This window comes from Octopus bimaculoides, chromosome 2 (genome assembly GCF_046866305.1).
Source record: "Octopus bimaculoides isolate indiv1 chromosome 2, ASM4686630v1, whole genome shotgun sequence".
NCBI classification, from domain to species: domain Eukaryota; kingdom Metazoa; phylum Mollusca; class Cephalopoda; order Octopoda; family Octopodidae; genus Octopus; species Octopus bimaculoides.
In genome coordinates, this window is record NC_142929.1 from 156863718 (window position 1) to 156886195 (window position 22478).

At 38.1% G+C, this 22478-nt stretch overlaps 1 long non-coding RNA gene across 1 annotated transcript in view; it reads left to right on the top strand.

Annotated features, from left to right (window-relative positions):
• Window positions 1-22478, top strand: part of LOC128247042 (uncharacterized) — a 32759-nt gene that overhangs the window by 3813 nt on the left and 6468 nt on the right. Inside the window, exon 2 of the long non-coding RNA XR_008263471.2 lies at window positions 7223-7448. This is a non-coding gene — a long non-coding RNA (uncharacterized LOC128247042). The remainder of the gene's footprint in view (window positions 1-7222; window positions 7449-22478) is intronic.

A 22478-nucleotide genomic window follows, 5' to 3' on the forward strand; every position in this document is an offset into this window, starting at 1 on the left:
TATATATATATATATATATATATATATATATATATATATATATATATAGGGGTGATGCGCTCGCAGAAATCGTCTGACAGCCATGATTGGGTTCTCCTGCTTGTGTGGCATGGTGCAGAGTCCTGTTGCCAGACACAGGGTCTTCCACCAGCCACCCTCTTCATGCAGGACACCACTACCTGATCCAGGCACTTGATGTTGGTCTCCGTGTTGAGACTGAGGCCGTGTGAGAAGATGAATGAAGGCATAACTTCGCCATCACTAGTGATTACTCCAAACACCATGATGTTGACTGGATGTTTAATTTGTATCACTTTTGGCACATGTTTTGGGGACACAGCAAGCCAACAGTTGTTATGTGTGCTCACCATCTGTTCGCTTTGGAGCTTCCGGTGGGAGTGCCAAGCAGTACAGTATGATGTCGTTTCCAAATTTATAGCAGTGTGAATTGCGTCATGGTGCAGTTTTTCTCACAGACGGTGCCCAGCTGAGCCTACTATACTGTGTAGTCGACAAAATCAAATACAAACAATGCGCATGCGCGAAATTAAAAATATAAATGGGTGACAATTTACCCATTGCACCTTCACACACACAAACACACACACACACACACACACACACATATTTCCCTATGCAAATTGTTTGATTGTTTTGCCTCAGCAGAGAATGTGCATTTAGCTAAAAAGCTTTTCATATTATATAACCTTGTACACAGCAACTACCAAAACAGGACCACCATGATGTTGGCTTGGGAGTCCTCGCCTTTGTCCGTAGATATGCTGGGAAGAAGAAAAGAAACTCCCCAAAGTATGACTGATGAAGAAATTTTACTGTTGTCTTTGAAAGATATGAACATTGCTAGATTAACCTCAGTTGATCTTCCGTTGTTTAATGGATTCATGTCTGCCCTTTTCCCTGGTGTTGAATTTCCAATCGTGGAAGATGATAAGTTTAAAGCGAACATCAAATGTGAACTTATTGAAAACAATATTTTGTCGAATGCCTACACTGTTGTGAAAGTGATTCAGCTGGGAGAGATCCAAAACTCGCCATGCCAGTGCTTTACTCATCATCTATTTATACGTGTATATATATATATATATATATATATATTACTGGTTTCAGCCATTTTGACTGTGGCCATGCTGGAACACCGCCTTTTAGTCGAACAAATCGACCCCATGACTTATTCTTTGTAAGCCTAATAATTATTTTATCGGTCACATTTGCCGAACCGCTAAGTTACGGGGACGTAAATACACCAACATTGGTTGTCAAGCGATGGTAGAGGGACAAACACAGACACACAAATACATTATATATATATATATATATATATATATATATATATATATATATATATATGTATATATATATATATATATATATATACACCGGCTTCTTTCAGTTTCCGTCTACCACATCCACTCATAATGCTTTTGTCGGTCCGATCCTATAGTAGAAGACACCTGCCCAAGGTGCCACGCAGTAGGACTGAACCCCGAACCATGTGGTTGGGAAGCAAGCTTCTTACCACACAGCCACTCCTGTGCTATATGTAGTGTATTTTTTTTAGGACGGTTACGATATTTATGTTAATTCTGGTGGTGGTTTTTAATTTACTCTCTAAAAAGTTTCAATTAATATTTTCTTAAACAATCCTTGGTTTCTAACATTCATTTAACCGTTGTAAATTTATCTGTGATATTAAAGGAATAAATGAAATCAAATTGTACTAGGCAAGAATCGAAACCTGTTCGCAGTATGCTGATTCGTCAAAAAACTTACCTCTCCTTTTGCTTCCCTTGCCACTATTTCACAAATAATTTATTGTTTCCGAGAATATACACAAAAGTTCATACTTTGATCGAGAGTAAAATCGATTAAATCAACTCAGTTACTTGACAAATACTTTATTTTATCGACAGCCAAAGAAGAACACGCAAAGTTAACCATAGCGAGATTTAAACTTAGAAGGCGAAGAATTGCAATTTTTTCAAATAATTGTTGCTTCCAAACATTGGCAGAAAGTCACACACTTTGGGGGAAGGGTTATATTTGATTATATATTCGATTAACAGATATCCTGTTTTCAAATAATTATTTATACAAAATCCTTTATGTTTATTCTTCGTGAGTGAGATAGAATCAAGTCTATTAGGAGACTGTATAATTTGCTTTGTAACACGAACTTACTTGATAGTAAACGATTGGTGTGGCTATACGCTATATATCTCTAACAGAAAATACAGTTGTATTGCAATCACACCCATTGTTATCTCCCCTTAATTGTAAAGAATCTAAAGTAGCTTCCCTTGTATTTATTACCTTCAGTATACTGGATGGCCCAAAAGTAGATTTACAGTTATTCAACAATCTCTTTCGTATTCATATATTAACAGTTTAGATCTTTATTATAGAAAATATGAAACCATTATTCTATGATAATTTAGTTGATTTTGTCAAGCTCTTATGCATTGACAGTAAGAGACTGCCTTGACCAAGCCTTTCCACAGCTGGTTTGGAAGACGGGGCAGTATCGAATGGCCACTACGTTCACCTGACCTGACACCAGTGGATTTCTTTTTTTTTGGGGGGGGGGAAGGTTGTAAAGAACAAGGTTTATGAGAAGGATGCCAAAACAGTAAATGAATTAAGTTTACATTTCTGACGCATTCACTGAAATTGATGGAGATCGAAATTTGTGCTGCACTGTGTCGGAGTGTTCTGAAGAGGTTTGTAGAATGTTGCAATGTTGAAGGAGGACATTTTGAGCATCTAAGAGATTAAACATTGTCTGCTTAAGATGTGCATAAACAATATGATTGTGAGATAGAAATTTGAATGTAATAAAACGTTTTAAAAGAAATTTAAAGAGCCTACGTGATAACTGTAAACCTACTTTTGGGCCACTCTGTATATGCTATTTACCTATTGCTTCAGGTAGAAACAAAAGCAGCATTGGTTATTCAGATGTAGTTTTCTACTAATAATATTATTTAGCGTTTCACGCAAATTTTCAAATATTAGAAAATCATTATGAGTTCGCAAGAATGGAGAGAAGAGTAGATGTCAACTTGGGATTTGCGGTTGCTTTCGGACAATTCATGAGGCACCCATTTTCCAAGTTTAGGAACCTTTCCAAGTTCTTGAAGATGACGATGAACAGTTGTATGGTTGCAACTAAGCTTTATTGTCAATTCTTCAACTGATAATGCAGGATTTTTTCAGGTATTGCCTCAAGGAGCTTATCATCAAACTCAACTGGACGTCCTGTTCGATCTTCATCTTCAAGGCTGAAATCTCCACTTCTGAATTTTGCAAACCATCTTCTGCAAGTTCTTTCATTCAAGCATTCTTTCCCATAAACTGAGTGTATGTTTCGAGTCGCTTTGGCTGCAGAGTTTCCTTTTTCGTACTCATAAAGCATTATGTGCCTCAAATGCTCTTTGGATATTTCCATGTTAGAAAGGGTTTTAATCAAAGTAATTTTAATTCTATTATTCTGTAAAATAATATTTAATTAGTTTAAATATACACAAATTCATAAAAATAATTTTTAATTCCATTAGACATTCTAAAATACTATTAAATTTCATTCAATTTTAAAAAAGGTAAAATCGGATAGAACTTATGGGATGACTTTATATTTCAACTAAAACTTTGGGATTATATCTTTTCCTGGTACCTTCCAGTTTAGATGGAAAGGTTACTGTAGTACCTGGGTTATCTCTTAAGTTGATATGGTTTCTCACAATTACTCAACTGTTACGTTTTTGTTTTGTTTTTTGTTTTTTGTAACAATCTCGTCCACATGGGGATTCCTACAATGTCCACACACCGACCCAGCAATCTTCTACTTATCATTCTGTTGGTTCTGCAAAACTAAATTATGAGCTAGTTCTTGATCTAAGTGTTTTGGTTTGGTATCGAAATGTTTGTTTTGTTCAAATAATTCATTGTCTCTTTCATTACAAAAGATTCCTAGCGACAATCTCATTTCCAAGCGTTTTTTCATTTCGGTAACATTTTTCTCATAAAGAATTGAGAAATTATTTATTTTATTTATTGTGTACGTTTATTTTCCATGATGTTTTCTGGGCTAGATCTGAAAGAGAAGCCATTTCCTTCGCTAACACAGTGGTAACTGTTTATATCATTTCATTTATCCAGGTTATATTAATGTTCGTATCTGATTTCACTAAGTTTGTAATGGCCGTGTTTGCGTAGGTTGCCTCGTTATACTTTCTGTACTTCACGGAAAGATCTTTTCAATTTTAATTCATTAACTATTTGGGCTCCTTTGTCCTATAATTTTCATCCCCATAATTTTTTTTTTTTTTTAATATCACGGTTGAATTGGCCAGACGAATATTGTCACTTTAAAATTGTTTTAAGTCATACATATAAAAGAAATTATTTATAATATGTCTTTTGCTTTAATAACTATTCATAGTTTCATCTAGCAAATTTGAAACAAGAGTCAGAATTATGCAGAAGAGTAGAAGAGAAAATGAGTCTTCCAGGTAGATTCTGCTTCTTAAGAAGGGTTGACTTTAACACCATATTTACTTTACAAGTGATATGGTAATTGTATACCTTACCAAAGCATGGGTGATGATATGCAGTATCATTATTATTTCTACTGGAACTTCATTATTTACATGTAGTGACTTTAATGTGTGGTGGGCATCAAACACTGAAAGTAGTGCCCCAGTGTTATCGCAGTCCAATGATTGAAAACGTTAACAGAAAAAAAAGCTAATTTACAGTGTTATGTTAGTTATTGATTTGTTGATTTTTCATGATCGATATACTAAAATACTTGATAGCTTTTGTTTATTGGAACATTTTCCTTGTTATCTTTCAGAAGCGCGTGTGAATGCCATTCATTCTGTTGATCCTTTCATTACAAATTTAAAGATTTCCATCAGGAAGCAACGAAGGGGCAACTACAAAATTGCTCGAACAGCTAGAAAACCCACACCACACTCTCCTTCGTAATATGTAACATTTTACCAATAAATGAAATAGCAGCCACATCTCCCTTAGATTATCACTTGTTGACACTCCGTTGCTTACGACGTCGAGGGTTCCAGTTGATCCGATCAACGGAACAGCCTGCTCGTGAAATTAACGTGCAAGTGGCTGAGCACTCCACAGACACGTGTACCCTTAACGTAGTTCTCGGGGATATTCAGCGTGACACAGTGTGACAAGGCTGACCCTTTGAAATACGGACACAACAGAAACAGGAAGTATGAGTGAGAGAAAGTTGTGGTGAAAGAGTACAACAGGGTTCGCCACTATCCACTGCCGGAGCCTCGTGGAGCTTTAGATGTTTTCGCTCAATAAACACTCACAACGCCCGGTCTGGGAATCGAAACCGCGATCCTATGACCTCGAGTCCGCCGCCCTAACCACTGAGCCATTGCACCTCCACAGATTATCACTATACCCTCTTGAAAAGGAAGAGATACATTACATGAGGTAGTCCTAGGTAGAGAATGCTAAACAAAAAGACAGGATGATCATGGCTGGAACGCCTATAACCATAGTTCTTTTCAGTCAGCATTGATCTAGAGTTAGTTATACAACAACATTAATAGATACTTGTATCTCCTATTGTTAAACTTTTGGGTGATCACTTGCCTTGAAATGGCCTTCAAAGAGGTATCAGTCTAAATTAAGCAAGACGCCGTTTGGGTTGGTGGTGGGATAGCAAAATCGATAAGGCAACCTCCAGTATTTAATTCCGATCTTCAAACTTTACAATGTCGACTTTTCCTTTCAGTCCTGGGAGTACCAATGAAGTACTGCCTCTATCGATTGAATCCACAGTAGATGTCTCTTTGGTCTTTTGCCAATTGTGTTGTCTTGTGACTGTTTTATAAACTATTGCCATTACTGATGTCTTGTAGTAGTAGTAGTAGTAGTAGTAGTAGTAGTAGTAGTAGTAGTAGTAGTAGTAGTAGTAGTAGTAGAGGTGGTGGTGGTGGTGGTGGTGGTATGTCCTTTATTTCTAGCAGTTCATGCCCTTAAGAAATGATAATGATTCATTGAATTGTTTACCCTCCCTTTCAGTTTTTGGCTTTAGTGTCACTTAGAGAGGTACAACTGCTATATATTTCCATTCCAGCCATGGTCATCCCATATGTTTAGGAGTGATACATAAATTAATGCCCTTTCTTTTATTCAAACGGTATAGTGGGACTTGAAGGAATTTAGCTTCTATTTCTAGCAGATCGTGTTTTTGTTATTTTTTCTGAATTGTACTGGAATTATCGATTTAAACTACACAACACCCTCCCCCGTAATATGTGGCATTTTACCAATATAAGAATATATCATTAACATTAATGTCCTTTGACTTGGCACAATTGCTGTATTTATTCCAAGAGTCATCCAGGTTTATGGGGAGAAGAGAATGTGATTGTATGATCTTTGTACAATAGTTACTTTGATAAAAGTCATTAGCAGCGTAAGTGAAGTGAGCTCGTTTCGAATGGGAATTGACAGCACGACCATATTGTCATATTCATTTAGTTATCCAATCTGCAGAGGGAAGTCGTATATGATGTAGAGAGGAACAGAAGCTGGAGGTGATGTACAATCAGTATTTATTAGAAAGTATTTACATCCAATAACACTGTTTTGACCAAATGAAGCAATGATATTATGGCGTGGACGGTTCTTTACGCTTGCCAATTCTTCTTGTTCTTGGTGCAGGTGGTGGTGGTGGTGGTGGTGCAGGTGGTGGTGCAGGTGGTGGTGGTAGTGCAGGTGGTGGTGCAGGTGGTGGTGGTGCAGGTGGTGGTGGTGCAGGTGGTGGTGGTACAGGTGGTGGTGGTGGAGGTGGTGATGGTAGTGCAGGTGGTGGTGCAGGTAGTGGTGGTGCAGGTGGTGGTGGTGGTGGTGGTGGTGGTGGTGCAGGTGGTGGTGGTGGTGGTGGTGGTGGTGGTGCAGGTGGTGGTGGTGCAGGTGGTGGTGGTGGTGCAGGTGGTGGTAGTGCAGGTGGTGGTGCAGGTGGTGGTGGTGGTGGTGGTGGTGGTGGTGGTGGTGGTGGTGGTGGTGGTGCAGGTGGTGGTGGTGCAGGTGGTGGTGTTGCAGGTGGTGGTGCAGCAGGTGGTGGTGGTGCAGGTGGTGATGGTGGTGGTGGTGAAGTAGACCTCGTATGATAAAGACATTTCAACCATGACCATTTCATTTTTTATTTCAGATGTTCTATATCCAGAACCACATGAGCAAATATGTTCTTTTCTTTTTAAAAGAAGGCCGAGGTGTAATTTGAAGAAGATAAGGCTGTTATTCTTAGAACGTCAAGCTGCTACGTAAGGGATCGCTTTACGGCTCGTTATTTTCTATATGTAGTGGATTCTACGTCGGTATCGACAATGAGCTTTCAACTGTTCCAGCAACAATATTTCTACTCCCGAAATTGACGTGTAAGTGATTAATATTCCACAGATATGTATGTACATCTTTAACATAATTCTCAGGTCGAATTAGCATAATATAATATCAAATAATAATAATAATAATGATAATATATGTGGGAAATATGAAGGTTGTGGTCATTGAAAAGAGTAGACGTGATACCAATAGTAATTGGTGCACTTGGAAGTACCAGCACTCAACTATCAACATGGCTGAAAAAGATCGATGCAAGTGTGAAGGTATAATACCTACAAAAACAGCATTGCTTGGAACTCCAAGAATTCTTCGCGGGGTTCTTGAAGTATGACCAGTAAACAAGTGTCACCTTAGTCTGATGGCTGTGGACAGCTGACACGTTCCATCATACCCAGCAATATAAGCTGTGAATTTTAATATAATAATAATAATAATAATAATAATAATAATAATAATAATAATAATAATAAGAAGAAGAAGAAGAAGAAGAAGAAGAAGAAGAAGAAGAAGAAGAAGAAGAAGAAGAATGCCCGAAAGTGGTAACGGAGGGACTAAAACAGTGCCTCGTTGCAAAGAAAGCAAAGATGGTAAGATACGATCAAAGAATGAAAGAATACCAGCAGAATAGGTTATATTCATAGTAGATCTGAAGAGATTCGACAAAGAAATAAATGGAGAGTGTACAGATGAAAAGTTGATACCAGATAACATTGAAAGTCAAAGGTTTTGGAGTGACATCTGGAGCAAAGACAAGGAGCACAAGAAGGATACTGAATGGTTGCAAGAACTGAAACAAACAGTAGTCTGTCCAAAACAGGCAGAACTAGTCATTTCAGTTAGGGAAGTGAAGGAAATCAGCAAAAAAATGGGCAATTGGGAGGCCCCGGGACCCGATGGAGTTCAAGGTTACTGGATCAAAAGATTTGGTGAATGTCATGCACGAATAGCTGCACAACTCAACACCTTGTTAAATGCCGACCAAGTAACACCAGACTGACAGAGTAATAGAAGGTAGAACAGAAGGCATATGGTTGCCAAGTGGTGAAATGATGAAGGCAATTCATCCTCAATTCAGCTATAAATACCTGGGAATACTTGAGGCAGATGGAATCAAACACAATGACATGAAGGAAACGACAAAAAGAGAGTACTTGCGGCGAGTGAGAAAAATATTGGCTTCAAAGCTAAATGCCAAGAACATAATTTAAGCAATAAACTCGCGCGCAGTCGCAGTAGTTCGGTATGGCGCTAGAATCCTGAAGTGGATAGAGGAGGAACTAAAGGAGATGGACAAGAAGTCAAGAAAGCTTTTAATGATGGTGCCCATCTTCCACGTGTGGACACTGATCGCCTATACATGAAGAGAGCAAATGAAGGAAGAGGACTGATAAGTGTGGAAGAATACGTGCATATCGAATTCGAAAGCTTAATGAGATACCTAACCCAAAGTAAGGAAACCTTGTTAATGACAAGGAACGAAGGAGTATTGAAAGCAGAGAAAAAAAAGAAAAAAGAAAGGAAGAGTGCAAAAAAGACATGAAGAAGAATTACGCAAGAATGGACTACATAATCAATTCCATGCAGCCACAACAGAAGTTGCTGGATAAAATAGATGGGATTCGCTGAAGAAAGGAACGCTAAAAAAGAGACCGAGAGCACTATACTGGCAGCGCAAGACCAAGCTTTGGCCACAAACTGGAGTTTCAACCTTACGAATTAGCAAGTGTCTCCGTTGTGCCGCATCTGCAATAGAGTGGATGAAACCACTGCCCATATCATAAACGAATGCCCTAGACTTGCCCAAAACCACTACAAGTTGTAGTGACATGATCAGGTAGCGAAAGTGCTACATTGAAAACTGTGCGAAAAGTGAGAGCTAGAGAGAGGCAAGACGTAGTATGAGCACAAACCGCAGAAAGTGACTAGAAATGTCCTCTGGGAGTTCCCAATCCAAACAGATCAGGTGCTACAGCATAACAGACCGGATCTAGTGGTGGTGGACAAGAGGCACCACATATGCTATATGATTGATGTTGCATGCCCCTTTCACCTACGAATAGTCAAGAGGGAAGGCGAAAAAAATAGATAAATACAACCCTCTTAAATACGAAGTAAACTAGTTATGGAAAATGAAGGTGAAGAAAGTGCCATTTATTGTTGGATCCTTGGGAACAGTATCAGAAGGCACCAAGGGGAATATAAAAGAAATTGGAATAGAGTTCCCAGTAGAACTGTTACAAAAGGTCTGCCTCTTTGGCACGGCCAGAACAATCAGGAAAGTATTAGGTAGCTGAAAAGAATGGAAAGCATGGCAGCGTAGGCTGTAGGTAACAAGCCTGTTACGTATGTAAGACTCCAGGAGCTCCAACAAAACTTGTGATAAAGAGAAATAATCCTTTCTACTATAGGCACAAAGCCTGAAATTTTGGGGGAGGTGGGGGGACAGTCGATTAGATCGATCCCAGTACGCAACTTGTGCTTAATTTATCGACCCCGAAAGGATGAAATGCAAAGTCGACCTCGGCGGAATTTGAACTCAGAACGTAACGAAGTTTTGCTGCTTAATCGGATAGCCTTTCGAGGAGATAGTAGAAACCACAGAAAGAAGACCCGAAACCATTTGCATACTCCATTCACTGAAAGTGCTTGTATAACCTACTGCTGAAACGTAGTGCATATATAAACCAATAAAATCAGGTTCTTAATTATTCTATTCCTCGCTTGTTGTCATATCTTGATATCTGGTAATGGTTGAATGAATAGAATACATTTTACAGTCGTAAAATATGACTCACTTTTTTTAAAGCTGAACTTATGATGTAGTGTCTGTTCTCATTACTTAAAATGTTTCTCTTGTGTGCATTGGAAGAAATGTCGTTTGTCTATGATCTAAATAGGAAAAGCCTTTATGTTGTTTTGTGATTTCGCTTTTTGTATGATTTCCATGGTTAATTCCAGCAAATCGTTTCCGGTGATGTCTTGTTGTGTGGTGTGACCACAGATGTGTTTTTACAAATCGATTTGTTTACCACTGAGACATTCCTTTCGTTAGTTTAGTTGTCTGATATATATATATATATATATATATATATATATATATATTTAGTTGTCTGATATTTTTTGTATTTCTTTTCCATGTGGTATTGGGGTGTTGTGTCCAATTTTTATTAATTTAGTTCTTTTGTTTGTGTAGTTTAGGATTTCATCGAATCCTCTTGGTAGAATTTATACTCGCATATATTTAATTAGTTTGTTGTATGTGCAGTGAGTTGTCATTAATGCGTGAGTGTGTTGAAATAATAGATGGGATGACTAAGGAAAATTGTGACACTGTTTTGCCACAAAGATTTTCTAGATTTATTTGAAAAACAATAACCAGTATCCGAAATTTTGTAATTTGTGCCGTTTGACAATTCGATCCACTGATAATAATAGCTTCTGGGGAGGGCGTAAGTCGATTACAAAGACCCCAGTACTCGACTGGTACTTATTTTATCGACCCTGAAAGGATGAAAGGCAAAGCCAACTGCGGCGGAATTTGAACAAAAATTGGGAAGCAAATTGTAGATTCGGTTCCACTACACGCCCCAAACAGTCTAAAGACCCCTTTCAGTCATCGATGACCATGGGATTGCACCTAGAAGGTTCCTCTCCGAGGCACAAAGCCGAGCAAGGTTGTTTATGGAAGACCAGCAGTCGCCCATGCATACCAGCCTCCCCTCTCCACGCTACCGATGTTATCCAAGGGAAAGACAAAAACTTAGCACCAGTGACGTAGCGGCTCATTTCTAGAGCTAAGTGAAATGGAGCAACATGAAATGAAGTGTCTTGCTCAAAAACACAACGCATAGCTAGTCAAGGAATCGAACTCACAACCTCATGATTGTGAGCCCGACACTCTAACCACTGAACCATGCGCCTTCACCACACCCCCCAAGCAATAACAAAAAAATTAATGAAATTCTAACATTTATATAGATTCAACATCAATTTTCGGAACCTTTACTTTGAAAGCTTTTCCAGAGTTACTGATTTTTCCGAACCAGAGTCGGTCACGTTGGTCAACACACTAACTTCAACAAATATTTGATTTACTTGAGCAATTAAATGAAATGCAGGTACCTGTACATTAGTATAAATGAAATAGGTTTATTAAATACTGTACAGTGCAAAGCCCTAGTAAACTAGTCTTGTGGCTGCTGGAATTTGAAGTTTCTGCTCGTAAATTAGTGCGGATTATAAGAGGTTCAGGACCAGTGTCTGGAAAGTCGGTGTTGTACCTGTATTTTAAAATTAATTGTGTTTCAGATGAGATTTCTGAGGGCTGTGGTTGGTGTGACACGGATGAACAGGATGAGAAATGAGGAGGTGCAAAGACGAACAGAAATGAGAGAAAAACTAACAACCAAAGGGATAAACGAATATTGAGTTGGTTTGGCCACATGGAGAGGATGGATGTGGAGCGGATGGGAAGGTGGGTGATAAAGGCTGAAGTGGTACGCAGCAGAACCAGAGGCAGACCTCGGTTTGTGTGGATGGATGGAGCTGGGAAAGCTTTGGTGGTTAGAGGTGTTGGAGCGAGAGAGGTAAGCGAGTTTATAAATGATAAGAAAGCTTAGGAAGTGTTTGTGGACGGATGAGTGAATTTTGATGTTGCTCAAAGGGGTACGAAATCAGCATGATGCGGCGGGGGTAAACCAGCATATGCTGTCGGGCTCCGCTGCTAATATTGGGGGTTGCGTTCTATGCCTTCACCCGAGTAGAGAACGGGTCTCGCCCATTTGATAGATAGATAGATAGATAGATAGATAGATAGATAGATAGACCTTCAAAGAGACAGGCAGGCCGATAGGGAGATAGGTAGACAGACAGACAGATAGATAGATAGATAGATAGATAGATAGATAGATAGATAGATAGATAGATAGATAGATAGATAGATAGATAGATAGATAGATAGATAGATAGATAGATAGATAGATAGATAAACAAGTTTTTAATTTACTTCCTCAATAATTTCAGTTTAATACTGCTATGCCACTGAGGCTATTTCCATGAATACTACTACCAAGTATGAAATGAAGTTTAAGAGCTAAAACAGCCTCCAGTTGCTCTTTTACTGCTTCCATTTGTTGGATTGTGGCCATGCCGTGGCACCACCATCAAAGGATTTTAATTGAATATATTAATTCTAGGAATTATTTCGGAATGGTATTTATTTTATCTATTTCTTTATATTGGTAGGCTGAGTTATTTTTTAACAAAGAATGTCAAAGAATGCTACGACGTAGATGTACTGTTTTTCTGTTCTTTAGACAAACACACACACACACACACACACACACACACACACACACACACACAGAGGCCGTATATATTAATAAATAACTAGACAAACAAATAGATTGATATATAGACAAATAAATATACATGAATAAATGAATACGTGTGTACGTGTATGTATTTACGTACGTACGTACGTATGTACGTACGTATGTATGTATGTATGTATGCATGCATGTGTGTATGCCTGTCTGTCTGTATGTATGTAAGTATGCAAATACCAGTTAGGTTGGACCGGACACCTTATTAGAATGAAGGATAGCAAGATCCCTAAGCAGATGTTATATGGGGAACTTGTGAATGGAAAGAGACCCATGCAGAAACCAAGGCTGCGATTTAAGGACTGTGTCAAGTCCTCGTTAAAGTCCTGTGATACGCAGGAGACTGACTGGGAAAACAACGCCTGTCATCGCCACAGATGGAGGAAGCAGGTTAAGGAGGGAGTTGACACTTTAGAGAGAACACGTATTCAGCATGAAGAACTTAAGCGTGCTGCTCGAAAGCGCACTACTGGTGTAGGGAATGGGGAAAGCTTGGTGTGCAATGTTTGCAGTCGTGTATGCTTGTCAAGAGCAGGGCTCATTAGCCACCAACGGAGCCGCGAATGCAAAATATAAGTTAGTCCTAGAGTGCACAATGTTCCTGAAGGTCAGCAATGGTATTCCTCGGTCACGAGTGGACGGCCATCCTGTATGTATGTATGTATTTATGTACGTATGTATGTGCATGTATGCCACGGGCTGCTCTACAATTTCTGCCTACCAAATTCCATTAACAAGTCACTTTTGACCTAAATACTATAGTAGGAGTGCTACGTGGTGGGATGGAACCGAAGGCCACATGATTGCCCAGTAAATTTGTTAACCAAAGCTTTTTCTTTCCTAAAATCCACTTCAACAAATATTGCAGCGTGTAGCCTCTAAGCATCAAAAATATTCTCATCTATAATGGCGTTTACCAACAAGCTGATAGTTAGTATTCAATGATGTATGACAAAAATGTCAGCTAGTCATTATTGGGTTTATCTGAGCGACCAATTCCCTTTTAATATCATCAATATATAAATAGTTATACAAGAGAAATAACTTAACACAACATAGTGCAGGTTGTTATATAGAAGCAATAATAATTTCTAATATGCTCACCGGCATTATATAGAAGTAATAGTGAATTCTTTCAGAGGTGCATGAATGGAAAAATGATTGAAGGAAGGAAGAAAGAACGAAGGAAAGAAGGAATGAATGAACGAACGGACGAACGAATATTCCCAACTTCATGATTGCGGATCGTAGGTCTGAACCACGACTACTTACTCCTCGCCAATTTTTACTATTTCGTGTTGTCGTTGTATACTCTGTCGGGGTCCTCTTTGTTTAGTCTTTGATGTCATCACTTTACGTCGTCTTTGTCGCCTGCGATCAAGTTTTCCGATCGCCCAGTACTCGAAGTTGTGGGCACAGAGGTTCTGGATCTTGATAAAGTGGCCAAATTTATAGTAGTCTTTGCTGTCTGACCATCGTCACCAACTTCAGTTACGCTTACATAGATACAAGACCATGTATTTTAAAGGAGGATACAGCCAATTATATCGATCCCGAAGAAATTGAACACAAAACTAATGTCGACAGAATTTGACCCAGAAATGAAAAGGACGTAAATATATGCAACGAGGTATTTTCGTATAAACCTGAAAGTGCAGACTACATTCAGCTTTCCACGCTCTATTTGTATAGAAATTATTGGACGTAGAAATTACTGAGTAGTTACGAAGTTCACTGTGCAATCACGAGGTTCTGTGTTCGATTACACTACGTGACATTTTGAGTAAGTGTCGTTTATCATAGCCTTGGGTCACCCTAAGCCTTGCAAATAAAATTAGGGAGTCTGTCGAATGGACTTTACATGTGATTCAAAGGTCCAGCATTGTCATATATTGTATCATAATCACACGACCTGAAAATAATGATAACGGTACACAGGTTAGTGGGATATTCAGCCAATTACACATCAATTTAACAAACAGGATTTCTGTTGGTCGAACAAATGAATGGGCATCGTCGAAACTGACGGAGATTCTATCGTAGAAATAATAATAATCCTTTCTAATTTTAGCACAAGGTAGCAATTTCGAAGGGAGGAGAAAGTCAATTACATCGATCTAGTACTGACACTTATTTTTGATGTCTTCGAAAAGATGAAAGGCAAATTCGACCACGGCAGAGTTTAAACTCAGAACGTATGTCCGATGCACACTAAAGATTCTGCTTGTTTGCCGCTTTTATCATAGAAATAATTCTTTTTCTATAGGTACAATGCCCGAAATTTGGGGGAAGGGTCTAGTCGATTACATTGTCCCCCCATGCTAAATAGGCACTCCTCGGTAGCTTTTGAACTCAGAAAGTAAAGAACCGGAAGAACTGCAGCTAAGTATTTTGTTCGACGTGGTAACGATTCTGCCAGCTAGCATAGGGATAATTATGGAAATGTTTATCAGTTACTAAGCCAACGCATTACTCACAATGATTTGAACTTCGCCTCCTAAAAAATATAGAGTCTAACATTTAGAGTAACACCGGTAAGGCGGTGAGCTGGCAGAATCGTTAGCCGAGCAAAATGTTTAGCGGCATTTTGTCCGTCCTTACGTTCTGAGTTCAAATTCCGCCGTTCAAATTCTGGGGGTCGATTTAATCAATTTGGCTCCAGCCCCAAAACTGCTGACCTTGTGTTAAAAATTCAAACCAATATTTAGAACAACGTTACTGATGACGGGGTGTAGCTACTTCAAAAAAGTGGTGTAATTCTGTAACAGGTGAATAAAACTTGCAATATAATGAAGTTTTAATTGAAGCTTTTTAAAAATGTGTATATATATATATATATATATATATATATATATATATATATATATATATATATATATATATATATATATATATATATATATATATATATATATATATATATATATATATATATATATATATATATATATATATATATATATATAATACGAAATTTGTCAGTTGGTGATGTGGTGGAACGCATATATTTTTTCTTTCTTTCTAATTACGCTGAAACGTTAGAATCAGAGATTTAGATAGATTTCTATCTACAGAAAAAAATATATAGTTCCATAGTGAACTTTTTACACAATTATAACGAATAGAATATTGTGTTTACTTACCTGACAGACAGACAAACAGACAGACAGACAAACAGATAGATAGATAGATAGATAGATAGATAGATAGATAGATAGATAGATAGATAGATAGATAGATAGATAGATAGATAGACAGATAGACAGATAGATAGATAGATAGATAGATAGATAGATAGATAGATAGATAGATAGATATTATAGAGTTTTATCTGTCTGAAAAGTGAATGGAGTTGAGATCAAGTGTTGAAGGAGGAACTTCGTAACTACGTGGTTTCGGGTGCGCATTCATTACGCAGCACTTTGAACAAGCATCTACCACCATATCTCCCAAGTTAAGCAGTGCTTTGTGAGAGGAAATCGGTAGACAAAAACTTATTCAGGAGCCTGTAGTATGTATGAATGTATTTATATACGTAAGTGTATGCGCGCGTATGTGTTCGCATGTGTGTGTACGTGTGTGTGTTCAATTGGTATTTATTCTATCAACTCCAAAAGGATGAAAGACAAAGCCGACTTCGGCAGAATTTGAACTCAGAACGTAAAGACAGACGAAATAACGTTAAGCGTTTTGCCTGGTGTGCTAGCGATTCTGCCAGCTCGTCGCCTTCCATATATGTTGTTGGCATTCCGTCGCTTACGACGTCGAGGGTTCCAGTTGGTCCGATCAACGGAACAGCCTGCTCGTGAAATTAACGTGCAAATGGCTGAGCACTCCACAGACACGTGTACCCTTAACGTAGTTCTCGGGGATATTCAGCGTGACACAGTGTGACAAGGCTGACCCTTCGAATTACAGGCACAACAGAAACCGGAAGTAAAAGTGAGAGAAAGTTGTGGTGAAAGAATACAGCAGGGTTCGCCACTATTCCCTGCCGGAGCCTCGTGGAGCTTTAAGTGTTTTTGCTCAATAAACACAACGCCCGGTCTGGGAATCGAAACCGCGATCCTGTGACCGCGAGTCCACTGCCCTAACCACTGGGCCATTGCGCCTCCACCGTCGCCTTCCCTATAATATAATATTAAAATTATTAACATGATAAACATTTAATAGGCAGCTATACTGCTGTATTCATTTTTATCTTATTTTCTGACGATTCCGCAGCATGTAATATATATATTAGGCTCTGAATTCAAATCCCGGTGAGGTTCGACATTACTTTTCATCCTCGTGAAATCAATAAGATGCATATTAGTAATATATTGATTTCTTACATAGATAAAAGGTTATGAATTTTTTGGTAGCGGGCCAAGATTTCATTCGATTACACCGATTTAGTATTTGATTGATACTTATTTTATCGACTTCGTAAGGATGAAAGGCAGTGTCAACTGCAGCAAGATTTGAACTCAGAACGTAAAGAGATATAACTTAAATGCTGCAAGTCATTTTATCCGTTACTCTACTGATTTTGCTAATCCGCTCTAAATTCAAATTTCACTATATTAGATCTGTGAATCCCTACCAGTGGAGGCGCAGTGGCCCAGTGGTTAAGGCAGCGGACTCGCGGTCATAGGATCGCGGTTTCGATTCCCAGACCGGGCGTTGTGAGTGTTTATTGAGCGAAAACACCTAAAGCTCCACGAGGCTCCGGCAGGGGATGGTGGCGAACGCTGCTGTACTCTTTTACCACAACTTTCTCTCACTCTTTCTTCCTGTTTTTGTTGTGCCTGTAATTCAAAGGGTCGGCCTTGTCACACTGTGTCACGCTGAATGTCCCCGAGAACTACGTTAAGGGTACACGTGTCTGTGGAGTGCTCAGCCACTTGCACGTTATTTTTACGAGCAGGCTGTTCCGTTGATCGGGTCAGCTGGAACCCTCGACGTCGTAAGCGACGGAGTGCCAACAACAACGAATCCCTACCGTATTTGTGTTTAAAATATAGAACACAACTCAGGGGTATTTCCTCCCGCCCTATTGTTGTGATTCATATAATCAAAATCATTACATTTCCTTTATATCTATATATATATTAAATAAAGCAATGAACTGGCAAAATCGTTAGAGCGTTGGGTGATAATATCTTATGGATTTGGTTCTGGGTCCGTGTGCTCTGAGTTGAAATTCCGCTGAAGTAGTTTCGTCTTTCAGAATCAATAAACAAATTATTAATGTAGTGTCGTAAAATGGCGAGCTGGCAGAATCGTTAGCACACCGGACAAAATGCTTAGTGGCGTTTCGTCCGTCTTTATGTTCTGAGTTCATATTCCACCGAGGTCTACTTTGCCTTTCATCATTTCGGGGTCGATAAATTAAGTACCAGTAAAATACTGGGTTTGATGTTATCGACTGTCCTCTCCCCCAAATTTCAGGCCTTGTGCCTATTGTAGAAAGGATTATTGTTGTTGTTGTTGTTGTGATGGTGGTGGTGGTGGTCCCAGCTCTGCTCTTACTCAAGAGACTTGTGATCAAAGCTATTTTTAAAGAACTACATTATATAATGTTTATTTCAATGTTTATGTACTTTTTGATGACACAGTGTGATTTGAGGTGACAGTGTGATAGTTATTAATAGCAGTTCAAGACCACGTAGAGTCTCTCATTTGTTCTTGTGTAAATGTGCTTACTCGTATTCGAATGCTCAATGCGGATGTTGTTGGTTGGGTCTGATATCAGCTCTGACTGAGCACAGCTATGATCAAGAGCATCCCAATCACAATAATCGTGTCTTATTATTCAGCTATAGTAAGGCGGCGAGGTGGCAGAATTGTTAGCACCGTACAAAATGCTTTGCAGAATTTCGTCCATCTTTGCATTCTGAGTTCTGATTCTGCTGAGGTCAACTTTACTTTTCATCATTTCGGGGTCGATAAAATAAGTACCAGTCAAGTACTGGGATTGATGTAATCGACTTTCGCCATCTCCTAAAAAAATTTCAGGCCTTGTGCCTATTAGCAGAAATAATTATTCACACATGGTGTGTCAGACTGCTAACTAATGAAATTCCAATGAAGTCACACATCTAAAGTATGTGACGTGAGTTCAGAAGAGCTCTATGCACTCGGAGCGCGCCGGGGGATTAATGAGAATTCAAGAAGAGGAAATAACAAGTGCTCTGTAGTATAATCGCTAACAAGTCACTGTCGCTTGTTAAGTAATAGGTATTTGGTTTGTTGGGTGGATATAGTCGATTATACTGATCCCAGTACTTGAGATGTTTTTTTACCGATTCCAAAAGAAATTGAACTTGGCTGAATTTGAACGGAGAAATATACAAATACATTGTGCACATCAACCCTTAAGCATTCAAACCAGACATATCCAGTTTAAATATTCTACCTGTTTTATGTTCAAGCCAACCAGATGCAACCTCTCATACCTACCCTGCAATGTCCTTCTAAAAATAAGCAATCACGTCATGAAAATCTCAAAGCTGCAAGATGATACATGATTAATTCAAAGCAATGTGAATAAATAAGCATTATATTTGACAGAATAATTTGAGTGATAAAGGGTTAAGTATTCTGTTAGTGGGCTTGCTGTTCTTTTGTGTCTCAAATTGGAGTTTAAAGTATCTAATATTATTTAGCGTGTCATACGATGCTTTCATATGTAACAGAAACATTGTCTCATGGATGTGAGTAGCTTTCCAACGTAAATCTTACTTCAATTTAGTGAGTTAGCAACTGATCCGAAGTGAAGTAGTTTCTAACCCTCTAGAGGAAACATTGTATTTGTGATTCCGTTTTGGTAATATGTGGATTCGCCATTATAAATTATCAGAGATGTCAACAAGGCAACGATGAATTATGTATGATATCAATCAAATATCAACCAAAATCTCCATCACAGCATACCCTACCGTTTGAAAAAGATGAAAGCTTCATTGAATGATGTAAATCTAGATAGACATGTGTCCAGAAAAAAGACGGAGTGGTAACAGTTTTTGAGCATATGTTTACTCGATCTTAGGAAAAACAATGACATCAGCATCAAAGATTATGATTCACTGCTTCTTTGGTTGTCATCATTATTCATATGACAATTTTGAAACAAATGCATCATTTTATTCTTTTACTTCCTTATTTTTTGTAGATACGATCAATTCTTGATAAGGGTTTCAAAAATCAAATTACAAGAAAAATATAAATAATAAAAAGAATTGACCAACTATGGTGCAAACTGAAAAATATTAATGGGGTGGGTATGAGGATATCCTTGAGCTGGAAATCTTGGGAAAATGCTTGCAACAGAGTGGACTCCGCTAAAGCACCCAAAGTACCAGTTGGTGTTAAACCGGGTGACAAGCTTTCTCTGTGGATTGTTATTGTAGTTCATCGGGTGGCGAACTGGCAGAATAGTTAGTACGCCGGACAAAATGCTCAGCAGCATTTCGTCCATCTTTACATTCTGAGTTCAAATTCCGTCGAGGTCAACTTTGCCTTTCATCCATTCCGGGTCGATAAAATAAGAGTACCAATTGAATTGAAGAGTACCAAGATCGATGTAATCGACCTATTCCTTCTCTCGAAATTGCTGGCCTTGAGCCAAAATTTGAAGTCGAATAAAGTATAATACAACCTAAAGATATGTCGGATCTAGTCTTTCTCATTCGCAAAATGAGTCTCCTTTAATTTTGCTCAGATTGCTTTCAATTTTAGGGTATCGATGCAACTCTGAATTTTGATTACGATCAACCAATTACTTCATCGCGTAAATTAAAGAATCTGATCTTATTTGGAATTAAAGCTGGGAAATTTGGGTAATTTTAGCCAAATAGCAGACAGCGTGGCATTAGCAGTTTATTACCATGACAACTGCACGCTGTGTTGTGGTTCACTTCACTGTTGTCTGCGACTTCGTGGTTCACTTCATTGTTGTCTGTGACACGCGTCGTTCTATATTGATTTTTCACACTTGATTCTTCACACCACAAGATTCTTTTCACCCGCGTGTTTTGTCTTAATTTTTCTGTGTCAGTATATTATATATTTTTCTGTGCTTCTGTGTTTTAGTATTTTTCTGTGCTTTTTCTGTGTTAGTATTTTTACATATTGTTCATTTCATATATGTTATTCTTATCGTAGTTTACAAATCCGAGCATGAAAACGTTACTCAACTTTGGAGTTTTGGAGACACACATACACACACACACACACACATACACATGAATGCATAAATGTACATATAAACTTACATATGAATACATACATCCACATGCACTTATATATTAATGATGTACACAAATACATGACAGGTATACATAATACTGAAATACGCATAAAGTAAACACATGCAGACAAATATATTGATATAAATTTTTTTTTTTTTAATAATAAAAACAAAGGATCAATGAAGAGACAAAAGAAACAGTAAGATGATACATGTTGATTTTATTAGGTGTTTTTGTTTATTTAGAAACCTACAATGAACAGGTCATGTCACAGACACTAAACTATAAATTTTACAGGGTACAACCTTGAAGATGACACCGTTCGGCTAAACGCAGAAAATTTTTGTCTCGCTATTGGCTAAAAATAGAGAGTTTTCTGATTTTTAAACTTCTGTAATTTTTACCTCCAATTTTTTTCTCCACAACATCATATTTTCATAGCAATGAGACTGGAAGACTACATTATTATAGCCGATTTTCAGATTTTTTACTTCTTTTTAAAAAATGCATATTTTGCGAATGAAAAAAACTAGATCCAATATGTCTTAGCTTATCCGTAAATAAACAATATCGAACACGGAGCTGGAAAGGTAGAAACAACAAAAAGAGGGTCGTGACATGTAGTAGTAGTAGTAGTAGTAGTAGTAGTAGTAGTAGTTGTAGGAGTAGTAGACTATTGTTGCTTAGCTTCAGGCCACTGTTGATGCTGATCCAACAAACCCGACAAAAGATGTTTTAGCCATAAGCAACCCGCTTTTTTTTTTTTTTTTTTTGTTCATTTTTCAGCCATAGAATATCTAGAACTATGTTAATCAATCTGTGCTTACTTCTTTGTTAGACAGTAAGACGTAAGAGGTAGATTTAGTCGATATCTCTTGCAGGTTGACTGACCTTGTTAAGGCACTCTCATTGCCTGACTGTTGTAGTAACTGTTGTTGTTGTTTCTTAACTGCTATTCAACTCCAATACACCAAACCTACAATCAAATTTGTTCCAACCACTATCATCCCACTATTTTTTTTTTCATGCATAGTGTATCTAGAACTACATTAACTAAAGTGTCCTTCTATTGTTTATGATCGGAGGGTGATTTGGCTCTTATTTCTAGTCCATGTTCGTTAACTCGGAGACTCTCTCTCTTTGACCGTTAACAAATGATTTAACTAAGTAACTATTTCTTCCTTCGTTTTATCGCCCACCTCATTGGATAAAGCAACGAATGATTGCGGTGTAAGTCGATGAATTCGATCACACAAACTATATATATCAATAGATCGTCATTGTACACACTGCCAGTGTAATTCGGCGCTAATTCTTCCTCAAAAGTGGGCTAACCCTATCACCTTAATTGAATTATCCTTCAATGACAGCTACCGTTGCTTGACATTTCTAACAACATGGCGGAAACTAAATTTACTGACCGTCAAAAGCTCAGATTTCAGTT